The 22,236-nt window shown below is 42.9% G+C and overlaps 1 non-coding gene across 1 annotated transcript; it reads left to right on the top strand.

Annotated features, from left to right (window-relative positions):
- Positions 1-14,471: 14,471 nt before the first annotated feature.
- LOC116464134 (U6 spliceosomal RNA) lies at positions 14,472-14,573 on the top strand. The gene has a single exon (XR_004246865.1). It is a non-coding gene; the product is annotated as a U6 spliceosomal RNA (small nuclear RNA).
- Positions 14,574-22,236: the final 7,663 nt, after the last annotated feature.

The following is a 22,236-nucleotide window of genomic DNA, read 5'->3' on the forward strand; positions in this document are numbered from 1 at the left end:
ATATTTGGTTGAACATGTTGAACCGTCCCTCCTTCTTCTGGGGCCGACTGCTCTGGGAGGGAGGGGGTCGAGTAGGCTCTGTTCTATGCGAATATAAAAAAGCAGGGATGATATGTGAGGATAGGAAGTAGAGACATCACTCACCGAAATACCGACCCCCTATTCCACATGCTTCATCAGGTTTTCTGAGATCCTTCCTAGATACCCCCAAAGCCTTCTCAAGTTAAAGGCAGTGTGAAGAACTCACAGTACCCCTGGCAATCCCGCCCAGAAGAGGCTCTTTCCCATGGGCAGTCTTTGCCCAAGGAGGACGTTTCTTAGATTTTTCTTGCTCCTTCAGGGATATCCTTTCAAAATTTACACCTAGATCATCTGTTTTCAACACGGGGCTAACTAAACTGAAAATTAGCTGAAAGTGTTGTTGTTCTCACATCTCAAGGACAGTCAGTAGGAGCCCAAGTTGAAGTCAGAGATGAAGCCTAAGGGTTTGAGTTCAGGCTTCAATGAGCAGAAGGATGGAGGAGCTTGCTGAGGTGGGGGGAGTATGGTTTTAGGCTTTCTCTGACAGAGATCCTAGAAAACCCAGACCGAGTGCTGACCAACTGACATTATCCCCCTCAGGGACCCCCTCCCCATTTTAAACTAAAACTTTCCTATCGAAAAGTACTTTTTAAAAAAGTATGCTAAAGAACAAGTGCAGTGGCTCACACCCATAATTCCAGAACTTTGGGAGGCTGAGGCAGGAGGATCACTTGATGTCAGGAGTTTGAGACCAGCCTGGGCAACATGGCAGGATCTCATCTCTATCAAAAAAAAAAAAAAAAAAAAACCACCAAGGAAAGAAGCTTTAGTCTGGGCTCCAGCGAGAGAAGAGGAGGAGTTGCATGACCAAGGTCGGGCGTGGCTGCAGAAGAAAGTGAGCAATGCCCAATGCGCAGGCAAATTATAAGGAAAAATGCCAGCGTTGTCGAGAGGTTCCCCGAGGCACTATTCTGTTTGTGTTCCTTGGAAAATTCTGTGTGATTCTCTTGTGAGGCTCCAATTGACTTAATGCTTTCTGTGGTATGAATTAACGATGAAACCTGACCCGTGTGTGTGCCCCTAAGAGTCAGATTGCAGCATTACTTTCTGGAGTGAGATATCGCAATCTGCAATTTGAAAAACATCACCACTTATTTTGGATGCATATAACAAACGTTTTCTTTACAGGTCACACAGTGCATCCCTTGAATCTTTATTCCATGATGTAGTCTTATCTTTATTCTTTCACCTTCCAATGGGCTTTTTGAAATACTGAATTCTAGACTCCTAATACTACCAGAGAGAGAGAGCCCCAGGGCACTTCTGACACTCAAGTTTCCCTATAAAGAATATGTCTGTGTGAACTGATGCTATTGCAGCATCTTGTGAAAGCCATCTCCTCCTCCTGTTACAGCTTGTGCTTTAGGCTTCTGGGTCTCAAAATGGGGTCCACTGAACCCTTGGAGAGAGATCCCCAACTTTTTCAGGGGTTTATGGCATTAAACTCTATTCATAATAACACCACAACGTTATTTGGCTTTTTCACTGTGCTGCCTTGCATCGATGGTGCAATAGAGGTGGTGGGTAAAATGGTGGCTGCCTCAGTACAAATCAGGACAATAGTGGCATCAATGTATTTGCAGAAAAAAAAGTCCTTTAACTTAATAATGTCTTTGTTTAGGCAGTACAAGTTGTTAATTTGATTAAATATTAACTTGAGTACACTTGTTTGACAAAATAAGAAGCACTCGTAAGCAATTCTACCATATACGGAGGTGTGATGATTGTCTTGGGGTAAAGCAGCTGTGCAATTGTTTGAGTCGCGGCTGAACCGGACACTTTTTTCACGGAACACCATTTTTATGCCTTACAGACAAACTATGGTTATGTAGAGCTAAGTATTTGCAGAAATTTCTGCAAAATAAATAAAGTGAAATACACAGAAACAGAGAGTAAAACAGTGGTTACCAGAAGTGAGGGTGAGGTGGGGGAATGGGAGGTGTAGGTCAAAGGGTACAAAGTTGCAGTTAAGTTCAAGTATTTCTCGTGCTTCAGCCTCCCAAGTGTCTGGGATTACAGGTGCATGCTAGTTTTGGTATTTTTAGTAGAGATGGGGTTTTGCCATCTTGGCTAGGCTAGTCTTGAACTCCTGGGCTCAAGTGATCCACCCGCCTTGGCTTCCCAAAGTGTGGAGGTTACAGGCATGAGTCACTGCGCCCGGCCAATCTCACTAGGTATATTTACATCAAAATATGTATACTATATATATATATATATACACAATAAAAATATATTAAAATGAGTAAAGTGGGCCAGGCACCTGTAATCCCAGCACCTTGGGAGGCCGAGGCGGGTGAATCACCTGAGGTTGGGAGTTAGAGACTAGCCTGACCAACATGGAGAAAACCTGTCTCTGCTAAAAACACAAAATTAGCCAGGCGTATTGGCACATGCCTGTAATCTCAGCTACTCTGGAGGCTGAGACAGGAGAATCGCTTGAACCTGGCAGGCAGAGGTTTCGGTGAGCCGAGATCATGCCATAGTACTCCAGCCTGGGCAATAAGAGCGAAACTCCGTCTCAAAATAAATAAACAAATAAATAAAATAAAATGAATACAGTGAACATTTCATTTCAGGATAAATAATTGACAGTTATTGTAGCCAATGACAAAAGTCTAGCTTTCAAGCAAAAACTAGAATTTTGGAAAACTTATATTCACACTGTAAGCTTGACAGCATCTCAGTATAGAAAGCTTGTCCAATAGATTGGTGATGACGCTAACAAATGTGACTTTTTGATATTGTATAATGAAATGTGTCATTTGGAAGATCTTTATAATTAAGTGAACCAATATTTTCCAAATGACCAATGCAAGGTGTTGATAAAATCACGCATGTGTATAAGACCCATTTAAAGTGTAAGGTATAGTAATGTATTCTAATGTGACAGAGTACAAAAAATTCATTGATATGGTGAGAATCCACATCACAATTAACCTTTAAGAAACTACTACTTGTTAAGTTTTGGTATTGTATCAAAGAAAAATACACACAATTATCTGAAAAGCCTATTGAGATACACCTGCCTTTTCCAACTATGTATTTATATAAGGCTGGATCGTTTTTATATACATCAATCAAAACATGATACTGTGGCTGGGCCTGATGGCTCACACTTCTAATCCCAGCACTTCGGGAGGCTAAGGTGGGAGGACTGCTTGAGGCCAGGAGTTTGAGACCAGCCTGGGTAGCACAGTGAGGCCATCTCTACAAAAAAATTAAAAAATAAAAAACAAGAAAACCCAGCTGGCATGGTGGCACATGCCTAAAGTCCCAGCTACTCAGGAGGTTGAGGTGAGGGGATTGTTTGAGCCCAAGAGTTCAAGGTTGCAGTGAGCAATGATTATGCCACTGCACACCAGCCTGGATGACAAGTGAGACTCTGGCTCTAAAAAATAATAAATAGCCAGGCGCGGTGGCTCACGCTTGTAATCCCAGCACTTTGGGAGGCCGAGGTGGGCGGATCACGAGGTCAGGAGATCGAGACCACGGTGAAACCCCGTCTCTACTAAAAATACAGAAAATTAGCCGGGCATGGTGGCGGGCGCCTGTAGTCCCAGCTACTCGGAGAGGCTGAGGCAGGAGAATGACGTGAACCTGGGAGGCGGAGCTTGCAGTGAGCCGAGATTGCGCCACTGCACTCCAGCCTGGGCGACAGAGCGAGACTCCGTCTCAAAAAATAAAACACATTATATTGCAACAGAGTGAATGCAAAAAGCAGATGTGGAACCCACTTTATTCTTTTTTTTTTTTTTTTTGAGACAGGGTCTCGCTCTGTCATCCAGGCTGGAGTGCAGTGGTGCTATCTCGGCTTAGTGCAACCTCCACCTTCCAGGCTCAAGCGATTCTCCTGCCTCAGCTTCCCCAGTAGCTGGGGTTACAGGCATGCACCACCACGCCTGGCTAGTTTTTCTGTTTTTGGTAGAGATGGGGTTTCACCATGTTGGCCAGGCTGGTCTAGCTGAACTTCTGACCTCAGGTGATCCACCTGCCTCGACCTCCCAAAGTGCTGGGATTATAGGTGTGAGCCACCATGCCCAGCCCCCAGCTGTATTCTATTAAGCTACCAAAGAGATTTGCCAAAAATATAAAACAATGCTGCTCTTCTCATGACAATATTTTTGTTTCAGGAAATAGAAATATTAAATAAAACATTTTATTTTTAATTAAAATATTCTATTTATGTTCACATGTAAATGTAATGTTTATTGTTAATTTAAATGGATAACAATGCATATTTTATTTAAAATTTCTCATTTTAATTAATTAATTAATTTTTTTTTGAGACAGAGTCTTGCTCTGTCACCCAGGCTGGAGTGCAATGGAGTGATCTCTGGTCACTGCAACCTCCATCTCCCAGGTTCAAGCTGTTCTCTTGCCTCAGCCTCCCAAGTAACTGAGATTACAGACACCCACCACCATGCCTGGCTGATTTTTGTATTTTTAGTAGACGTGGGATTTCACCATGTTGGGCAGGCTGGTCTCGAACTCCTAACTTGAGGTGATCCGCCTGCCTCAGCCTCCCAAAATGCTGAGATTACAGGCATGAGCCACCGTGCCTGGCTGCTCAGTTTTAATTTCTAATGCCATAAATATTGACAGGTTTGGCTCTCATAAACGAAAGTTATTTGGGGGCCCTTAATAATTTTCGAGAGTGTAAAAGGGTCTTGAGAACAAAAGTTTGAGACTCACCAAATTAGGCAAAAGAGGAATTTAGAGGATGTGCCAAAAAGGGAAGAGGAAAGACAGAAAAGGAAAGAAGAGATTCAAGTTCAGTGAATATTAGGCTGATGGCTTCGGGCTCACTACTGTCATTTTCCCCCAAGAACACTTTATTCTGTGTTAGATAATGGCAAACGTTAATTATATAATCATTTAATGTCTTTAATACTATGTAACATTAATTATATTATAAAAGTATAATAATATTATCATTGGTTTGCACCTTGGCAATTTAAAACATTTCATCCAAATTTATAAATATTTGAGAAGAATAGAAAAATAAGTGGCTCCTGTTGTACCCACCTGCCGTCTTGGGAGAGGAGTTTGACACATGCTGTGTGACCGCAGTACAGGGCGTAGGCCAAGGGCGTGCTCTCATTGATGTCCCGCAGGTTGCTGTCCATTCCCATCTCCAGCAGTGACTGGACACATTCGGCCTTCCCTGCAGCTGCAGCCCAGTGCAGAGGTGTCCTGAAGAGGCCATGTGAAAAAAGCACAAGTGTCTGAGCACATGAATTGTTAGGCTGCTTAACCAGCAACAGCTCCTGCTCAAAGTCAGGTTGAGGTAAGGAAAATCTTGTTGCCATTTACAGTATAGAAATAGTAAGTGTTAAACGAGCCCGAAAGGATGATGGTGGACGTGTGTAGGGGCCTCTCCTCTAGCTCTAAGTATTCCCTGCCATCTGCACTCTCTGGCCTTTCTAACAATTTCCTAGAAGAGGAACTGGTGGGTCAAAGGGTATGAACAGTTTTGAGGTTCTTTATACATAGTGCCAAACTGCCTTCCAGGAAGATTGAGTCAATTTGTCTTCCTACTAGCTATGTTTCTCCTCCTTCTGTAATACTCAGTATTGTCACTAACTTTAAAAATCTTTGTCCATTTTGGTAGGCAAAATATGCTTCACTGTCGTTTTCCATTTTATTTAATTTATAGTAAGATTTGAACTTTTGAAATACAAGTTTGTTTGCCATTTGAGTTTCTTCATTGAAATGACTAATGCCTTTGGTCATTTTTCTATTAAAGTATAAGTGTTTTTCTTACTAATTTATATGTGCTCTTTATATTAAAGACATTGATCTTTTATAGGTTATGTTTATGAAAACATTTTCTGTAATTTGTTACTTGACTTTTAATTTATTTTTATTTTATTTTATTTTATTTTATTTTTTTTTGAGACGGAGTCTCGCTCTGTCGCCCAGGCTGGAGTGCAGTGGCGCAATCTCGGCTCACTGCAAGCTCCGCCTCCCGGGTTCATGCCATTCTCCTGCCTCAGCCTCTCCGAGTAGCTGGGACTACAGGCGCCCGCCAGCCACCACGCCCGGCTAATTTTTTGTATTTTTAGTAGAGACGGGGTTTCACCGTGGTCTCGATCTCCTGACCTCGTGATCCGCCCGCCTCGGCCTCCCAAAGTGCTGGGATTACAAGCGTGAGCCACCGCGCCCGGCCTAATTTATTTTTATTTTTATTTTATTTTTGGAGACGGAGTCTCACTCTGTCACCCAGGCTGGAGTGCAATGGTGTGGTCTTGGCTTACTGCAACCTCCACCTCCCAGGTTCAAGCGATTCTCTCACCTCAGCCTCCTAAGTAGCTGAGACTACAGGCATGTGCTACCACACCCGGCTAATTTTTGTATTTTTAGTAGAGACGGGTTTTCACTATGTTGGCCAGGCTGGTTTTGAACTCCTGAACTCATAATCCACCTGCCTTGGCCTCCCAAAGTGCTGGGATTACAGGCATGAGCCACCATGCCCGGCCGACTTTCAATTTTTAAGTGATTTTTCTATAAAACTTAAAAAAAAATCACATTTAATTCCTTCTTCATTTTTTCTTTCTTTCATGATGTTATGTTTAAAAAGTCCTTCATGGCTGGGCACAGTGGCTCACACCTGTAATTCTGGCACTTTGGGAGGTTGAGGCAGACGGATCATCTGAGGTCAGGAGTTCAAGAGCAGCCTGGCCAACAAGGCGAAACACTGTCTCCATTAAAAATACAAAAATTAGCCAGGCATGGTGGCACGTGCCTGTCATCCCAGCTACTCAGGAGGCTGAGGCACGAGAATTGCTTAAATCCCAGAGGCAGAGGTTGCAGTGAGCCGAGATCACACCACTGCAGTCCATCATAGGCGACAGAGCAAGACTCTGTCTCAAAAAAAAAAAAAAAAAAAAAAAAAAAGTCCTTCACTAGCCAAAAGGTATATAAATATTCACCAGTATTTAAACCTTTATTAAACTGTATAACCAGTGTTTTCTTAAGAGAACAAAAAGAAAAGCCATAGACTGGGAGAAAATATTTGCAAATCACATAGTCAACAAAGTATTACTAATACTGGTAATTAGTATATAAAATCTTTCAGAACTGGCTAGGTGCGGTGGCTTCCTGTAATCCCAGCACTTTGGGAGGCCGAGGCAGGCGGATCACAAGGTCAGGAGATTGAGACCATCCTGGCTAACATGATGAAACCCCATCTCTACTAATAATACAAAAAATTAGCTGGGCATGCTGGCGGGTGCCTGTAGTCCCAGCTACTCGGGAGGCTGAGGCAGGAGAATGGCGTGAACCGGGGAGGCAGAGCTTGCAGTGAGCCAAGATCGTTCCACTGCACTCCAGCCTGGGCAACAGAGCGAGACTCCGTCTCAAAAAATAAAAAAATAAAATAAAATAAAATAAAATCTTTTAGAACTGAACAATAAGAAAATAAACCAATTTTAAAAATTAGCAAAAGATCAGAATAGACATTTCGTCAGAGAAGGTATATGGATGGTAAATAAGCACATGAAGAGGTACTCAATAACATCTGTCATTAGAGAAATGCAAATTAAAACCACAATGAAATACCAATACACACCTATGAAGATGGCTAAAATAAGATAAACAAACAAACCAACCAAAAAACCCAAAGAGAACAAAGCTTGGCAATATCAGGTGCTGGTGAAGATATGGAGCAACTGGAACTTTCATACATTCCTGGTGGGAATGTAAAGTGGTAAGAGCCGCTCTGGAAAATAACTTAGCAGTTCTTTCCGAAGTTAAACACAAAACCTACAAATCTCACTTTTAAGTATTTTGCTGGAGAAATAAAAACTTACATTCACAGAAATAGTGGTACACAAATGTTTGTAGCAGCACTATCATAATTGTCAAAAACTGGAAACAACTCAATGTCCTTCAGCAGGTGAATGGACGGACAAACAAACTGTGGTTCATCCTATTCCAGTACTACTGGAATACTACTCAGTAGTGAAAAAGGACAGACTGCTGATATATGCAACAACATAGATGAGTGTCAAATGCATTCTGCTAAGTGAAATAAATCAAATAAATCAGTCTCAAAGGATGATCTACTGTATATTTCCATTTACATGACCTTCTGGAAAAGGCAAAACTACGCAGACAGGTAACTAATGAGTGGTTGCCGGGGCTTAGGGATGGGAGAGGGCTTGACTATACAGAAGGACATGAGTTGATGTTGGAGTTGATGGAATTGTTCTGAATTCTGTTTGTGGTGGTAACATGAATTCATGCATGTTAAAACACATAGAACTGTACACCGTAAAAGTAAATTTTACTGCACGTAAATAAAAAGAACACCAGTATTCTAGATTTATTTGGTTTAAAAATAAAAAACCATGGCTGGGCACTATGGCTCACACCTGAAATCCCAGCACTTTGGGAGGCAGAGGTGGGAGACTGCTTGAGCTCAGGAGTTCGACAGCAGCCTGGGCAACATGGCAAAACCCAGTCTCTACAAAAAAAAATATAAAAATTAGTTGGATGCGATGGGTACGTGCCTGTAGTCCTCGCTTCTCAGGAGGTTGAGGTGGGAGGACTGATTGAGCCTAGAGAGGTTGAGGCTTCAGTGAGCCGAGATCCTGCCACTACACTCCAGCCTGGGCAATGGAGTGAGACCCTATCTCAAAAAACAAAAACTAAACAAATAAAACCTGTGTGTCTGTCTATATGCGTATTTTGGTATGTGCAGTGAGGTCAGAGCCAATCTGATTGTTTTTGTAATTACATAGCCAACTTTTCTCAACACCATTTTTTTTTTTTTTTTTTTGAGACAGAGTCTTGCTCTGTTGCCAGGCTGGAGTGCAGTGGTGCAATCTCAGCTCACTGAAACCTCCAACTCCCTGGTTCAAGCTATTCTCCTGCCTCAGCCTCCCGAGTAGCTGGGATTACAGGCATGGGCCACCACACCCAGCTAATTTTTGTATTTTTAGTAGAGACAGGGTTTCACCATGTTGGCCAGGATGGTTTCGATCTCCTGACCTCATGATCCACCCTCCTCGGCCTCCCAAAGTGTTGGAATTACAGGCGTAAGCCACCGCACCAAGCCCTTTTAACACCATTTCTTCATGTGGTGGGATTATATTTTAAGATCCTGATCTCTATACATATTTTCTACCTTGCCTCTTTCCCCTATTTAAGGGGATGGTTGACTTTGTGCTCAACCTCAGGGGAGGGATATTGCAAAGTCAGCAAGGGAAACGTCTTTTTGCTTTCAAAAGCCAAACTTGGGACTGAGAGCAACTTCAGAGCAAAGGCAAAATATTTAACTAAACATCTGAAGGGAAATGGCTTCCCCAGCACTGGAAAGGTGGTCCCCCTTCAGGGGTCAAGGTGGTGTGACAGCTGGGCATGGTAGCTCACACCTGTAATCCCACTGCTTTGGGAGTCCAAGGCAGGCGGATCACGAGGTCAGGAGATCGAGACCATCCTGGCTAACACGGTGAAACCCTGTCTCTACTAAAAATACAAAAACTTAGCCAGGCGTAGTGGCACATGCCTGTAATCCCAGCTACTCGGGAGGCTGAGGCAGGAGAATCGCTTGAACCTGGGAGGCGGAGGTTGCAGTGAGCCAAGATCACGCCACTGCTACTCCAGCCTGGGCGACAGAGGGATACCCCGTCTCAAAAAAAAAGATGGTGTGACAAGAGCATAAAGGATCACTGGACTCAGGAGCAAAGGGGTCAACAACCTTGCTTCACTAGCAGAGATACCAGGAGCGAGGGATGGGGAATGTCTGTGGTTTGTCTAGGCAATGGGACCACAGGCAGGCCAAGATGGCAACCGTGCCCAAGCACAGCACTGACACAGCTGAATATCATCCGACCTGAAGGCATAAGGACAGAAGACGAGGGGCCACCCTCCATCTCTATTCCTATACACCCGTTGTATAAAATTCCAGAACCAAGGCACACACAATAAGGCAAGTGGGGTGGAGGGCTTTAAAAGACGAGGTTAGGTTTCCTACTAATCTAGTGAGATAACTCAAAAAAAGAAATTAGGTTAAATTATAGATAAAAATCATTATAACTTTTAAAACTCTGGGTTGTAAAATAACATAAATACTTGATATAGTAAGTGTTCTACCACTTTTTTTTTTAAGATGGAGTCTCACTCTGTCGCTAGGTTGGGGTGCAGTGGCGCAATCTCGGCTCACTGCAACCTCCACCCCTGGGGTTCAAGCGATTCTCCTGCCTCAGCCTCCCGAGTAGCTGGGACTACAGACACCCGCCACCACGCCCAGCTATTTTTTGTATTTTTAGTAGAGATGAGGTCTCACTATTGTTGGCCAGGCTGGTCTCGATCTCCTGACCTCGTGATCCACCCACCTGGGCCTCCGAAAGTGCTGGGATTACAGGAGTGAGCCACCGCACCCGGCCAGTGTTCCACCACTTTTTAAAAAAGATAGATTGTATGCTCCATGTGGGAGGAGAATCGGAGCCTTTCACTCACTGTGTGGTTCTGGCACATGTAGAGGCTCTCAAAAAGAAGGTTGAATAAATTGATACTTTTGTGATACTGCTTTCTTTATTGTACCAAAGACAAAATAATTCTGGGTAGTATTAGACCCTGATTTTTTTTTTCACTCTGCAAGTAGAAATAAGAATTTCAACTATTCATTTAAAGAGCAGCTATTGTTTTCTAGGAGGTCAAGACTTGGATTTGTCTTGGATGAAGGACTCTGCCTGTGTTTTGGTAACCTGTCCCAGTGGGTTTTTAAGTGTGCCTAATGTACAGCAAATACTTCTATCTAAAACAGAAGTTTGAGAAGCTGAAGCTTAGCTGAAGCATATAAAAAGTCAACTTGCTGGGAGATAGAGTTGCATCTCTGAAGATTATGTTTACTCTAAGAAAAAAGTTTCTTAAGGGTAGATTTATAGCTGCTCTGTGCCTATGCATTATTATTTTTGGAAGCTGTGGACTTGTAGTTGCTTAAGCAGTTGCCAGAAGGAGATCAGAGTTGAGAGCTTGGAGGTGGCCTAAAGACGATTAGCCCTGGCCATCAGGTCATCCTGGAAAATACTGTGAAAAGACACTGGACGTTTGATTCTACACATAGTTGTATTCAAGATTGAATAAACTAGGCCAGCCACGGTGGCTAACACCTATAATCCCAGCACTTCGGGAGGCTGAGGCGGGTGGATCACTTGAGGTCAGGAGTTCAAGACCAGTCTGGCCAACATGGTGAAACCCCTAATCTACTAAAAAAAAAAAAAAAAAACCCAAAATTAGCCAGGCATGGTGGCGCACACCTGTAGTCCCAGCTACTCGGGAGGCTGAGGCAGGAGAATCGCTTGAACTAGGGAGGTGGAGGTTGCAGTGAGCTGAGATCGTGCCACTGCACTCCAGCCTGGGTGACAGGGTAAGACTCTGTCTCCAAAAATAAAAGATAGAATACACTCTATTTTGGATTAAGTACTGATGTCACAAAACTATGTTCTGATTTTTTTCTGGGGGTGTAGGGAGAGGCAAAGGGCAAGTTGACATTCCTTTTTTGGGATACGGTCTCACTCTGTCACCCAGGCTGGAGTGCAGTGGTACAATCACAGTTCACTGCCACCTTCACCTCCCGGGCTCAAGCGATCCTCCCATGTCAGCCCCCTGAGTAGCTGGGACTACAGGCATGTACCACTATGTCCGGCTAATGTTTGTATTTTTTCTAGAGATGGAGTTTCGCCATGTTGCCAAGGCTGGTTTCGAACTCCTGGGCTCAAGCGATTCATCTGCCTCAGCCTCCCAAAGTGCTGGGATTACAGGTGTGAGCCTGGCCCACATTCCTATGAATGGGGTCTTCTGTGCAAAGAATAACTATCCCTCTGGTAAGTCACTCGGGAAATGGGCAGTCCTGGGGCAGGAAAGGAGGTCATGGAAGACCTCTCCTCAGCCTTGTGCAGGGCCTGAACCCTGGGCAGAAGGGCACTCCTGAGAGGGCCAGGTGGTCTCTCAGGCCTGGAGGCAGCCTGGGAGCTGGACAGAGAAGGGCTGGGTTGGGTATATCTGTGAATGGGGTTGGACATGAATATTTGGAGAGCATATATGTATGTATATTGTGTGGCCCCAGAATTACCAGGTACAGATTGTATCTTCTGTCAATTAAACACCTTTTTCCTGTTATGCTGGAAGCAGCAATTTTATAACACCTAATAGGGCCATGTATTTTTCAACACAGTGATCAATCACACTGCATATTTGAATGTGGCAGATGTGATTAGTTCCATTCTATGTGAGACAGGTCTCCAGGCGACATTTATTCTGAAACAAGACGGGTCCCCAGCAGATTATGTCCTCCCATTTAGAGAGTGTATTGCCAATAAATTCAGCAGATGGAGGGCTGGATGTTGATCTAGTCAGGCTTACCAACATGTGATGATTCACTCAGAAGCTTTGTGAAATACTCCTTCATGACAGTTACTAAGACCGACTGTTTAAATTCCTCTGACCATCAACATGGAAGCGATCCAGAAGAACAGGGTTTTGCTGAGTAACGAGGGGAGCATATAGATAATCTCTAATATACTCATGTCCTTGGGGCCAGTCTGTGGTACCTAATTTCAAGTTGTCTAAACTTTAGCTCCTTTCTTATCTCTAAGCTTCAGGATGTCCTGCAAACACAGCCAATCTGCCTCAGCTATCACAGCAGGGGGCTAAAGGGCAGGGCCCGTGATTCAGAAGGAATTCAGCAGAGACAAGAGTGGGCGGATGTGGTGGCCGCTGAATGGCAGGAGATGATGGGTCCAAGTATGCAGCGTTGGTTGAGCTATCAGTGACTGAGGCATAATTAATGAAACATGTAAACATTCCCCGGAGAATTCCCAGAAATACACAGAGAGCAGAACTTGATAACAGACTTTCCTCTCTGAAGATAAGTAAAGAGAACTGTGACCTCATAGACTGATGAAATTTGAAACACTTAAGCTACATACGCTGCTTCTGGGTTATGTGTTCTGTGTCATATCTTAGGTAAGTACTATAATGTTTTAAGTACCATAGACTTATGATGTGTTTTACTATCTGGGGGGCCTAGTTCTTCATATTTTCCTTCTACTTCTTTTTATTACTACCTTACTTTTCTTTCCTTTTCACAAAAACTTTCAGTAGGAAAAACTTTCACTAAAAAAGAGAAGAAAGAAAGGGAAATCACAATTATTGTAAATGCTTAAAGCACATAAACCTATGAAACTTTGAAAAATTAAACTTTTTTTTTTTTTTTTAATTTTTTTTGAGACGGAGTCTCGCTGTGTCATCCAGGCTGGAGTGCAGTGGCACAATCTCGGCTCACTGCAACCTCTGCCTCTCAGGTTCAAAAAATTCTCTTGCCTCAGCCTCTGGAGTAGCTGGGATTACAGGCGCGAGCCACCACACCCAGCTAATTTTTGTATTTTTAGTAGAGACAGGGTTTCACCATGTTGGCCAGGTTGGTCTTGAACTCCTGACCTCGTGATCTGCCTGCCTCAGCCTCCCAAAGTGCTGGGATTATAGATGTGAGCCACTGTGCCTGGCCCTGAAAAATTCAACTATTAACCAAAGCTTATAGCTTCAGCATGAAGGCAGAATTTCATGTTTTGCTGCAGAAAACGTGGAAAAAAATGGAGGCTAGGATTTGCTCAGTACATGAGGCCTCTGAGTTGAGCACTGGAGTGGAAAGGACTCTTCTGGATATTTTACTTCCTTTTGAACTCTCCTTATCTTTTGTACTTTCTTTTCTCCCCTTAGTTTTACTTTCCACCCTGAGGCCTAGAGAATTGGATTTTCTTTGCTAAGTGGGTGGTATTGCAAAATGGGAACTATTCTATTCAAAGCTGGTTCTAGGAGTGTTTTGAAGTAGATGAACTTTTCCTCAGCCTGCCTTTCTGAAATTTGTTCTTTTTTTAAAAAATAGTTAATTCACTTTTTTCCTCATGTGGCTTATGTTCTACTTTCTTACTTGCTTAGGATCAACATCTGCTCTTAGGAAAACACTTACTTTTTTCTTTTCTTTTTCTTTTTCTTTTTTTTTTTTTTTTTAGACAGAGTCTTGCTTGCTTAGTAACCCAGGCTGGAGTGCAATGGTGCGATCTTGGCTCACTGCAACCTCTGCCTATTGGGTTCAAGTGATTCTCCTGCCTCAGCCTCCTGAGTAGCTGGGATTATAGGTGTCTGCCACCACACCTGGCTAATTTTTGTATTTTCAGTAAAGATGGGTTTCGCCATGTTGGCCAGGCTGGTCTCAAACTCCTGACCTCAAGTGATCCACCCATCTCGGCCTCTCAAAGTGCTGGGATTATAGGTGTGAGCCACCGCACCTGGCTGGAAAATGTCTACTTACAATGATTTATACTTTAATTTTACTTAAAGTCATTTAACCATCTCCAACTTCTGAGACCTATGTAGAACTCCCCATTTTTTCCCAGAGTTAAAAGAATTTCAGGTATTAATAGAGAAGATTAGCGTGGCCCCTGCGCAAGGATGACACACAAATTTGTGAAGTATTCCATATTTTATAAAATAATTAAAAAAAAAGAATTTCAGGTATCTGGGAGTAGGAGGTGCTTTCTTGGGGCATCTAAAATTATGATAAGTAGGCCAGGCACGGTGGCTCACACCTGTAATCCCAGCACTTTGAGAGGCCGAGGCGGGCGGGTCACCTGAGGCCAGGAGTTCAAGACCAGCCTGGCCAACATGGTGAAACCCTGTCTCTACTAAAAATACAAAAGTAAGCTGGGCGTGGTGGCAGGAGCCTGTAGTTCCAGCTACTTGGGAGGTTGAGGCAAGGGAATCTCTTGGACCCGGGAGGTGGAGGTTGCAGTGGGCTGAGGTTGCACCACTGCACTCCAGCCTGGGCATCAAAGCTAGACTCCATCTCAAAAAAATAAATAAAGTAAAATAAAATAAAATAATTATCAGGAAGGGGCTAATTTTGCACTTCAATACAAGAGGATAAAGAAACCAGAGTGCTCAAGTCTATACTTACTTTCGATAGTCTTGTTTGTTGTTACATTTTTCTGACATTTCCATCGACTCAGTGCCTAACCAAAACAGTTTAGATAAGCAGGGCATTATAGGTGAAAAGCTGCAAGTTTGAAAGACAGGTGTACGAATCTTCATTTAGTATCTAACTAGCTCTGACAGAAGTCTTTTTACCTTTTTGGACTCGGCTTCCTTTTTCAGACAATACATCTTTGATGATCGAAAACAACAACAACTCGATAAAGTTCCTTGTAGTTCTAAGAGCCCAATAGTCCAGAATACAAAGTCTCTATTATGTTCTTCTCTGGATAAAAGAACTTGTGGACTTTATAACATGATCCAAGAATGAAGAAAAAAAAAAAACCAAAACCTACCTTTAGGAACAAAAAGGGCACATAGCAGGAAGCTGAAATACAGAACGCCTTCGGAGAATACAGAGAACATTTAGCAAAAAGTGGAAAATCTGACAACACTGTACAGTCACAGTCTTCCTCTCCATAACAATAATTTTTTCTCCTCTCACTAAAATAGAGCAATTTTTATTGTCACAAGCACATGTGTATTACTGGCAATAAGGATATAGCTGTATAGGACACCTCCTTAAACATCTTCTTTATTTTAAGATGCAGTTGGGGGAAATGACTAGGAGTTCCCAGCACTTTCTGGTTGCCATGGATACCTGTCATCCACGTCCAGAGCCTGCAGGTTACACTCAGGGACTCTTGCCAGCTCATGAATAATATCGCTGAAGCCCGCTGCCGCTGCGATGTGTACACATGTCTTCCCACTCTCATCATCATAGTTGATTATGGACGGCCCCTGGTGATGGCTCAGAATGACGGAGCACAGAATCCTATTTCCACTCTGGAAAAGAGAGTCAAAGAAAGCCCATTATGTACAATCCAGTGTTCTTCTCTGTCTAGGCATGTTAAGATAAAAATACAAAAGAAAAAAAGGAAAGAAAAAAGATGAAAAGAGAAAAGGAAATGGGAAAAAAAGAATAAAAATACATTCTATCTAAGCTCTCCAACAAATGTCCACTTGTCTCAAGTCACTGCAGAGATTTTTGTCTTCCGCAGGAACTAAATTGTCTTCCATAACTAGTGAATGAAGGATGGATTGAAATTAAATACAGGTGCAATGGACTGACATCAGAGCTAGAGTGATGGATGGGCCACCTAGACAACAACTTGCTCATTAGGTCTGACCATTTGTGTCCCCATTTGCTGTAGAGGCTGACCACCAAGAGACTGACAGAGTTCATCTTAATGTTAAAGAAGTGACTATGATGAGTACTGATTGGTGGCGCAATGATGCAGGAAAAAAGCTTGTTTCTGGGTAGGGCCAAGGAGCAGGGGGCTGAGAATTTGTCCTAGGGAGCCTGGGAAGCAGAACTGTCTGAGCAGAGGCTACAGTCTTGTATCAGACTTCGTTTACAAAAACAACTAAAAGATAAAGTGAGAATTTCCAGATGGGGACCACAGAACATTATGCCTTAAGCACAGGGTCCCATCTGAGTAGCAGACCCTCTATGGCTGCACTGGTTACATAACCATAAAGTAATCGCTGGCTACAGACTTTTTCTTTCCCTTCCTATCATCTTCCCTTTTGCGTCTTCTTCCTCCCTCCATCTTTCCTTTGTCTAACAAGGATTTTAAATAACTTTGACTAATGGTTTATATTCTATGGCATGCCTGTCCTTAGAAGTCAGCTAAAGCTTACTTAGGTGAGTTAGAAGTCACCTAAAGCTTAGGTGAGCACACCTAAGCTTTCATGCCTTTATCAAATTTTCCATGTTTGTTTCACTTCATGCTAGTTAGACACATATCAAAGGAGTCTGAAATACATTTTAGATAGTCAAGAGACACTTTTCTTTAAAAGCAGTAGCCATTCAATAAGGAAAATAGAAGCAAAAAGAGTGTCAGCACAACAATTCTTTTTTGTTTACAATTTCCTGGAAGAGTAAAGGAATTCAAGCTGTCAAGGTGGTTCAAAGGCCAAAACACCCTGTTCGTAGTTTCCCCTCTTGGTAGAAGAAGAATCATTAAGTGCAGATGGAGAAAACAAAACCCCACACTCATACTCTCTTCCTTTCACCTCCCTCGCCCCTGGGGTGAAGTCATTTTGGAAGTGGTAAACTGAAATAGAGGCTGCTGCTTCTGGGATCCCGCCAGCCAGTCCCAGGCTGCAGGTCTCTTGGCAGCTGGGGTACTCTCGACAGCCTCTCTGGATAAGTAAAGACAGACTCCACACCTTTACTCTTTTCTTCCAAAATACCTTTTGTCCTAAATTCTCCAAACAATTCCTTTGCCTCTATACCTGAATCTCACTTATAGCACCATTGTTTGTATTTTACTTTTCTTTTTAAGAAGATCCTCCCAGGAAGAATGGCGACAGCTGTGTTTACCGTGTGATCATCCGAGCCTGGCACCTTTCTTTTTTTTTTTTTTTTTGAGACGGAGTCTCGCTCTGTCACCCAGGCAGGAGTGCAGTGGCGCGATCTCGGCTCACTGCAAGTTCCGCCTCCCAGGTTCACGCCATTCTCCTGCCTCAGCCTCTCCGAGTAGCTGGGACTACAGGCGCCTGCCACCATGCCCGGCTAATTTTTTGCATTTTTAGTAGAGACGGGGTTTCACCGTGGTCTCGATCTCCTGACCTCGTGATCCGCCCACCTCGGCCTCCCAAAGTGCTGGGATTACAAGCGTGAGCCACCGCGCCCGGCCCGGGCCTGGCACCTTTCTAAGCCATTTCATGTACTAACTCATGAACAACAATCCCACAAGGTTGGTACTATTATTGTCCTCATATTGTACAGGAGAAAATGAAGGCATAAGGGATTAAGAAATTTGCCCTCTGTCACAGCTAAGAATGAGCAGATCCAGGATTGACTGTGGAGGCGTTGGACTTCACCACTATACTATTCTGTCTGTGATTAAAAAGAGTGGTCTGTTAATTTGATCCTGCATGTGAATGTTCATACTGGAGGAACTAAAGTGAAAACTGTTTAGACCTACATCAGTACCAGCGATGTGTGCCTCGCCAACTGAGACCTCCTTTACAGTTAATCTTTGGGTACTTCAAGAGTTTCTCCTAGTAAGGTTTCCATGGTGCACCCTCAGGAGAATTTCAGGGAGCCTTAGAAAACACTAGTTTGTAAGTCAAGGCCCTGGATCACTTGTCTCCTGGTGACAGAATTCCCTTCTTAACAATCTAGACTGTGTGTCAGCCAAAAATGTGCTTAGACTTGGGAGGTAGGGAAAGTCACAGAGACCAGAAGACACTAGACAAGAAGAAATGGGCTGTGGTCCAGGTGGGTCCTTAGGAAGAATGGAGAGTAGGTTTACACTGGGTAGAAATGTTATTAAATAGGGAAAGGAACAATATTTTACATATCCTATTCTTAAGGAGCTCTAGAATTCTACACTGAGCCACCAGATGATGATTGTGAGTTTGTTTTTGTTGTATTTATTTGGTTTTGTTCGTGAGTAATCCATAACATTGCCTTCATGTATTCTGAAAATGATTGGGAACTGAGTCCTGGTCGTTTTCTCTTTACCTGTCATGAATGGGGAGAGTTGGGGAAGCCTGACTCATAAGAAGCCTTGCCAAGAAGAAAGTCGAGTTAATGTGTAATAATTTTGCTACGGGCAGATTGATAAAACAACAACAACAATAAAATCTCAATATCCTAACCGTAGACATTCTAGGTGACCTTCAAAGGAGTCTAGTGGGCGATTTAGGACTAGTTGCTTATTTGTTAACATATGTCTAAGGAATATGTTCTATGGTGGCTTCTTGGCAGGAACTCCAATCTCCTGCCTTCTCTTGAACACTGGGATGTGTTTGCATTGCTTGTCTTGTGATGGTGACCAGATAAAGCAGAGGCCAGTGCTTTAGCCTCTGTGTTGCAGCTGCTTATCCCTCCTAAAAAGCTGGGAGGTTTTGTGATGTGAGAAGATGATCCTGGCTCATCGGTTGGAGCCAGACATGTTAGACTAGAATGGAGACAAAAGGAACATCTAGAGTCTATGCCATGTGAATGTTTGAGGGTTGAGGGTCTAGGGCTAACTAGAGAAAGAAACGTGCCCAGTATCCCCGGCTTAGAATCTGGACTGCCTTCATGGTTAGCCCCTTTGGACCAAGCTTTTGGTTGGCCTGGACTCCACAGGCTGCCAAGGCCAAAAGCCTGGGGCTGCCTCTTCTGGAGAGAAAGCAGAGGATAGAAATAGTGGGAGGGTGAGGTATGGTGACCCTCTGCTGCTGAACTACTTCATTTCTTTTTTTTTTTTTGAGACAAAGTCTCACTCTGTCACCCAGGCTGGAGTGCAATGGAATGACCTCGGCTCACTGCAACCTCTACTTCCCGGGTTCGAGTGATTCTCCTATTTCAGCCTCCCAAGTAGCTGGGATTACAGGCATGCACCACCACGCCTGGCTAATTTTTTATACTTTTAGGAGAGACGGGGTTTCACCGTGTTGGCCAGGCCAGTCTCAACCTCCTGATCTCAAGTGATCCACCCACCTCAGCCTCCCAAAGTGCTGGGATTACAGGCGTGAGCCACCGTGCCCCACCAAACTACTTCATTTCATAGAGGTGCTAATGCTTAATGGGGGAAAATGTTTTTCATGCTCTGATGTATAGAAAGGGTCTGGCTTGGGCTTCTAGCTGTCTGGCAGGATGAAGTCTCCAGGATATCTGTGTGTTGTCCTTACTAAGCCTATGCCTAAGATTCTTTCTGCTGAAATGAAGCTTAGCAAAGAATAATTCTCAACAAATATTTTCTGAGCAATAAATAAATAAATAAATAAATAAATAAATAAATAAATAAGTGAAATAGACCTTACAAACTATGGCAAAGCCAAACAGGTTGGATTTTACCCATCCTTTTTGGCTTCTTCTCTCTCTTCTCCTCATTATCTTCCTCCATTCTCTACCTTTTCTCTTCTTTCTCTACTTGTTTTTACTCCTGGGCGAGTCCCTGTTTTCCCTTGTTCTACCCACTCCCTTTCTCTCTACAATTAGGCACTGAGGCCCTGACATGTGAAAGCCACTTTAACTTAGGTTACCCTTTGAAGCTCCAGCTTCCCAAACAGGTCAGAGTCTTTGCTCCCAAGGTAATGGAGGCTAATTTCCTAAATTTGACTTTCTCATTTTTTACTCTGGACTTAGGCAGCTTGATGGTTGTCCTCTTATCAAGTATTGGAAGCCATGTGGCCTGAGTTCCTGCCCGGGTGCTGGATGCACTTAGGCAAATGCTAAGCTTTTGTACTAGTTTCCCCACCTAGGAACTGCAGGAATGGACTAAATGACCTGTGGTCTCTTCTAGCTCTATGCTTCTTTCACCTTATGAGCTGGATCCACTGATATACAGCATTTATAATTATACATTGGCATTTTGAATATATTGAGAGTTGAAATATATTCATAGGACTTTGACATAGTTCAAACAGTTGACCACAGATCAACTGTGAGTGTGTGTGAGTGTGTGTGTAATTCCTTGCCCACATAACCACATATTGAAAAAACATGAAATAATCATTTTATATTAGTGCAATTATTTTCTTTCTAACCTTCCTTGAAAAGTATGCTGCTGAAGAAGATTCCAAGTAAAACACATTTTCTAGTAAGTTGGGGAGGGAGCTAGTAGTGAAATTTGAGGGATGGTAGATGCTTGCCTCTCTTACTGACCCGCCGTAATGCCTAGAATTCATATTGCTAGAAACACTCCTAGTATTAAGGCATTGTACTGCTACAAGGCTTGGTTAAGGTGCCAGTGTTATTCCAGAACTCTTCTTAGATCCATAAGAGAAGTGAGGTCACAAGGCAAGCAAGCTGCTGCCCCCAAATTGGAGAGACAGACAGAGAGGCAGTTACAGGGACTCACAACATACTAGAGCAGAAAGCTCTGAGGGAATCATTGCTACTTCTGCAGGGTAGAAAAATCCAAACTGTAGTTAATGAATTGTCAAAGGCTTAGTGTGGACAAATCTGAGAGTACAAATTCAGTAATCCAGTTACATTGGGTATGGGGTGCCATGCTTTTGTGAGTTTTACTTCCAGCAGCTCAACTGGCTTCTCACAGTATATAGCAGAGAAAAATTCCCATGGGCTTCTGGCAGGAGGAGGGGAAAAGGAACCTTTTTGAAATATACCAGAACACTCTGTTCTTCTTAATAAAGTCTGTCCTCAGGAGAAACTAGTTAACCAGAGCCTAACCTACTGAGGTTTTATCAGAGCCTAACTGACCTTAGGGAAGGAAAGTGCTCAACTCCATCTAGCTCTAGCTTTCCACATGGGAGCAGAACAATACCCAACTCCAGCCCACTCTAGCTATCCTGTCCCACCTAAGAAGGGGAAAAAACATCCTGAGAATCACTTGGAATATTCACATTCCAGAGGCATAGGTTCACTAAAAGACAGGGACCAAATCATAGGACCATATAGTACATTTCTCTTCCTCCCATACTTCACCATTACATTACTGAAGTGCTATTTACAGGAGTTCCTCTTACCCACTACATCATGTCTGGCTATTGAGAAAAAATTATAAAGCATGTCAAAAGGTGAACAACACAATATCTACAGAGCAAGCATCAGTTCCAGACATGGCAGGTATATGGGAATTATCAGATAAATAATTTAAAGCAACTGTGATTAATGTGCTAAGGGCTGTAAATGGATAAAGTGGACAACATGTCAGAACAGATGGGCAATGTAAGCAGGAAGATGGAGATCCTAACAAAGAACCAATAATAAACGCTGGAGATAAAAAACACTGTAATGGAAATGACGAATGCCTTTGATGAGCTTATCAGTAGATTGGACACAGCTGAGGGAAGAGTCTCTGCGCTTGAGAAGATCTCAATGTAAACCTCCAAAACTGGAAAACGAAAAGAAAAAAGACTGAAAAAAACAGAACAGAATATTCACAGCTGTGAGAGAACAGCAAAAGGTGTAACATACAGGCAATAGGAATACCAGAAGGAGAAGAGAAAAAGGAACAGGATAAATATTTGAAACAATAATAACAACTGAGAATTTTACCAAAAAAATTGTTGGACACAAAAGCTCAGAGAACACCAAGCAGGATAAATGCCAAAAACAACAAAACAAACAAAAAACCCTATGCCTAGGCATATTATTTTCCAATTACAGAAAATCAAAGATAAAGTCCTGAAAGAAGCCAGAGGAAAAGA

The sequence above is a fragment of the Hylobates moloch genome, unplaced genomic scaffold (assembly GCF_009828535.3).
Source record: "Hylobates moloch isolate HMO894 unplaced genomic scaffold, HMol_V3 SCAFFOLD_206, whole genome shotgun sequence".
Taxonomy (NCBI): Eukaryota; Metazoa; Chordata; class Mammalia; order Primates; family Hylobatidae; genus Hylobates; species Hylobates moloch.